A 5,062-nucleotide genomic window follows, 5' to 3' on the forward strand; every position below is an offset into this window, starting at 1 on the left:
CTTCACTAACTCTTTTGTGGTAGTGTACCTGGATGACATCATGATCTTTAGCTAGAGTTGGGAAGAGAACATAAACCATATTTGACAGATCCTCCAAGCCATGTGACAACAAAAAATGTGTGCAAATTTGGAGAAATGCACTTTTGGTATGACCCAGGTTCAATATTTGGGGTACATCATTGACTAGGAGGGCATGCATGTGGACCAACCCAAGATACAATTTATTTGGGATTGGCCAGCCCCAGCTACTCTAATAGAGCTACGTAGATTTTTGGTTCTTGCCAATTTCTATCATAGGTTCGTGTTGGGATTCTCTCATATCACTTGGAATTTGAGTCAAGTCACCAAGGGAAGAGTGAAAGAAGAGTTATTTTGCTTCGAATCCCAACAACAAGTGTTTACCAAGTTTAAGAATCATCTCTTCTCTACACTAGTGCTTACATTACCAGACTTGTAGCAACCATTTGAAATTAAGACACATGCCTCTGACTATGCTATTGGTGTAGTCCTTACCTAGTAGGGGCATCCGGTGGCATATCACAGTGAGACACTTTCAGATACAATCCGAAAGTATCCCAACTATGAAAAGGAGATGTATTCCATTGTGCAATCTTGTCGAAAATGGAAGCATTGCATTATAAGGAAGGAAACAATCATCCACATAGACCATCGACCCTTGCAGTTCATACAAACACAAGGAAAGTTGCAGAACAATCACCATGAAAAGTGGTCCACATATCTGCAACAATTCCATTTCAACATTAAGTATAAGAAAGGTAGCACCAATAATGTTGTAGATTTCCTCAATTGACCACCAGTTATGGCGCCGAGCAATGTGCTCGACTTTTGTGGAAACGAGACTTTGGGATGACTACATATTTACAAGAGTGATCCAGAATACGACACCACATACCAGATGCTCCTGGGAGGTAAACAAGTTCTATACTTTCACCTCCAGGACACACTGTTATGCCACCTGGGACACCTTTTTGTTCCTTCAAGCGAGCAGGCTAAGATGATTTGGGAGGTGCACTATAGTCTAGTCACTAGACATTTTCGGGTATAGAAGACAATGGCAGTGTTGCAAAAATATTTTTATTGTTCGAACCTTTGACAAGATTTTCAGAAGTGCATCATATCTTGTACTATCTGCACCATTGCCAAACCTACAATCAAGAAGAAAGGACTGTATACTCCTCTTCCTACTCATAGTCGGCCCTAGGAATCCATCTCCATGGATTACATGTCGAGCCTTCCTTCTACCAAACATGGAAACGAATGTGTTTTCTTGGTCGTCAATAGATTCTCTAAGATGACCACTTTGACGGCCTGCAAGTAGCGTTTCACAACAAAATCCACTACCAAACTCTTCTTTGAACGAGTATGGGTGCACTTTGGGATCCCACGGTCCATTATCTTAGATTGGGACACCTGGTTCCTAAGTGCACTCTAGTCAAGCCTTTGGTTGATGTTGGCTACTAATCTCACTAAGTTCACGAACTTCCACCCCTAAATTGATGGGAAAATAGAGGTCGTCAACATGATGTTCGCGCACATCCTACACATGTACAACTCGAAGTACCTATGTACATTTGATGAGAGCCTTCCCTATGTCCAACATAGTTACAAGAGAGCTCTCCACAACTCAACTAGTCACAACCCCTTTTAGGTGGGACTGGGATTCCACCCACTATGTCCAATTTATGTTTCCATACCATTTGCAGCTACTCAGGAAGATTCAACTCATGTCCAGTCCGAAGCTAACAGGGCTAATAGCTTCATTGAGTGAATTCAACACATCAACTAGCAGGTCCATGACATATTGGATAGGGGAAATGCTAAGTACAAACAATATCATGATTAGCATTAGGTGCCACACAAGTACTAGGTGGGCGAAAAAGTTTGGTTACATTTGAAGAAGGAGCGCCTCACTGGGGCCCACCGCAAGCTTCACCCGCTCCAATATGGGCCTTACACCATCCGTAAGGCTATAGGGGACAACACTTTTGAGCTCAACATTCCATTTTTATTTTGTCTACAACCAGTGTTCAATGTGAACCGCCTTCGACCATACTTTCCACCATCACAAGAAACAATAGACATTGCAAAACAACTCACACCAAAGAGATAAACCCAGAATGCATGGAGCAAGACACAACTAATCGGATCATGGACATATAGATCAAGAAAACTTGCCAATAGAAGTTCCAACTGTATTGGGTTGTCAAATATGGCCAACTCTTGCACCAAGGCAAGTGGCTCACTAAGGGCCAAGTTCAACAGAAGTTTCGCCATCTCATGGAGGCACTCAAAGCAATGGGGACCATTGCTTCCTAAGGGGGAAGGACTGATCCAGGTTGATATTGGTGGCCACCTTCCTATTCCACTTGGACCCCCACCATTGTTTCTTTCAGTTTTCTTAATTGTAGCACAATTTGCTATTTTTGGCAGTTTTTTAGGTCTTGAACTTCCGGAGCCTTTTGAAGCCCTAAACAATTTTTTTTTTTTTGGAAAACATGCAAACTTGAGTCTTCATTTAATATTTTAAGTCTCAGTTGTAGTCCTCAGATAGATCTTTATAATGAGATATCGTACGCATTAAACAGAGATCATATGCCAAAGTTACGACCCTCGGAAGTTTGATGTACCAATTTACCCCGTCAGGGCCCACAGTTTTGGCACTTCATCTCCTAGGGTTAGGTTTTTGGATGTTTATGGTTTTCCATTGTTTCTCAATAATAAATAGGCCTTCGAACCTCATTATAAAATAGTTGAAAGGCATGTATCCATCACATATCTTCTTAGAGATAAGCTATCATCGCCTAAGCTAGTTTATTTCCATTATGTATGTAAGCATTTTTCAATTCTTTGATATTAATGAAATGAAGATTTATTTCTGCTTCATCTTTGTGTTTATGTTTATATTTGTATTTTGTTGTGTTCCTACATAAGTCTGTATCATATTTAGAGGATTATGACTTCAAGGAGGTGTTTAACAATTGCAGAGCTAAAGTCATGTGCACGATGGTGACAAAAATGTTGACTACCATCTCTAGGATGGGTTATTCTATATGCTAGATAAGTTAACTGTTCCTAAAGGTGAGTGATTGCCTCTTATTAGAGGGTCTCACTGATCAGGTGCTCATGTCCTAAGTGTCGTAAAATGCTCAAAACTTAAAGTGCTTAGAACTGGTTCAAAGTTGAATGAATAGAAAGTGCTTGTCTTCCCGATTCCAGCACCACAAACGGTTCGAAAAATGGTCGCCGTATGAGGAATTTATGGCAAAAAGAAGAATTTGTCCATAACATTAGAAATTTTAATTTTTCAAAAAAAAATTAAAAAAGGAATATTCCGCTGGGCACGAAATCCGAGGCAACCACCAAACATTAAATGTAACTGCAGTTAATTTGGTGGAATTTTGGCAGGAGCGCCAAATTTGGCAGACCCGCCATAATTGGCGGAGCTATCTGGAGTTAACTAAAGTTAGCTGGAGTTTTTCTAGAGGCAAACTGGAGAAACTTTAAATGGCCATAACTTTGGCTAGGAAAGTCGGTTTTGGACAATTTTTTTTTTGATTTTGGGTATTTTCGACCTTATGAAGCCATTGGTGCAGGTCTTACAGCCATATGAGGTCATTTGCAAAGGTTTTGGAGCCGTGAAAGTTCTAGGAGCCACCAAGGCCCAGTTTTGTGAAGACTGTATAAGGTTGCAGGTATCCATTGGAGGTGATACAATAGTCAATCCTGAAGGATTCAAGTGTTCTGAATCCATTTTTTCCATCTATTTCACCTGTAGATGCTTCTATTGAGCTATATTTTCAATTTGAGCATTTAATAAAAACAAGGACAAGCCCGGTTGGGAGCTTTGGACCCAGCAGACGTAGCCCTGGAGGGGCTGAACTGCTTTATCAACTTCTTTTGCATTTGTGGTTGATTTATTTTGCAGATCAAATTCGTTTTAATGTGTTAAAAAGTAAAATTAAATAACTCTGCTATGCTTAAATGGGTCATGAACAGCTGAAAATTTCATGTGTTTTCTTTCTGCAAGACATGGAAATTTTTTAAACATGTTTAATTCTGAATTGAATATCTTGCAAACAAATTTCAAGTAGTTTCAAATTCAGATCAAGTTGGTATCAGAGCCAAGTTTTGTGCAAAGATCTTCTAACTGTCTTGCAAAGTATTGATGCTTACCAGGTTGAAACTTAAAAGAGGGGAAGGACAGTTGACTAGAGAACGAGAGAATCCTCAGTCAAGGAAGGCTAGAGAGCCATCACCTCCACCTTAAATTTCACCCTCAAGAGTCTCAGCAGAAGCTTCAAGGATGTCTAAACATGAAGGAGAAATTCCTACAGAGACAGATCCAAGAGAAGAAGAAAGAGTCTTCAGAAAGGCTTTCTTGGACCTCACTGAAATGGTGAGGATATTGTACCAAGAAAGAAATGAGAAATTGACTGGAGAAGGGTCCAAACGTCCACATGAAGGAGAGGACTCTTCAGGAGGTAAGAAGGATGATGATCATTCCAAGAAAGGACATGGAGGAAATGGTGATCCACCACCCCCATCTTCACCTTCTTCCTCTTCATCCTCATCTTCTTCTGTTCATAAGCATAGATCCTCTGGAAAAAGTCCTTTTTTGAAGCTTGATGTAAAATTTGAATTACCTATGTTTAATGGTGAAGTGAATGCAGAAAAGCTTGACAACTGGATTAGGCAGTTGGAAGTTTACTTGAGGATCCAGAATATGCATGATGATGCCACAAAGATTCAGTTGGCTTCTTTGAGAATGGATGAAGCAGCATTGGTCTGGTGGGAGGCCAAGACTAAAGAGGAGATCAAGAAATTTGGTAAGGTTACCTTAACATGGCCTGAATTTCTGTTAGCCATTAAAAAACAGTTTTATCCTCTTGCTCACATGCAGAAAGCCATTATGAATTGGCAAAATTTCAGACAACTTAAGGGTCAGAGTGTCCAAGACTACACCCAAGAATTCAGGAGAAGAGCTCTCTTGTTAGGGGTAGATTTGCAGACCCAGGAAACCTTGCTAAAATACATTGGTGGC

The sequence above is a fragment of the Pinus tabuliformis genome, chromosome 7, assembly GCF_031772625.1.
Source record: "Pinus tabuliformis cultivar Carrire ecotype Pingquan chromosome 7, CPIR1, whole genome shotgun sequence".
Taxonomy (NCBI): domain Eukaryota; kingdom Viridiplantae; phylum Streptophyta; class Pinopsida; order Pinales; family Pinaceae; genus Pinus; species Pinus tabuliformis.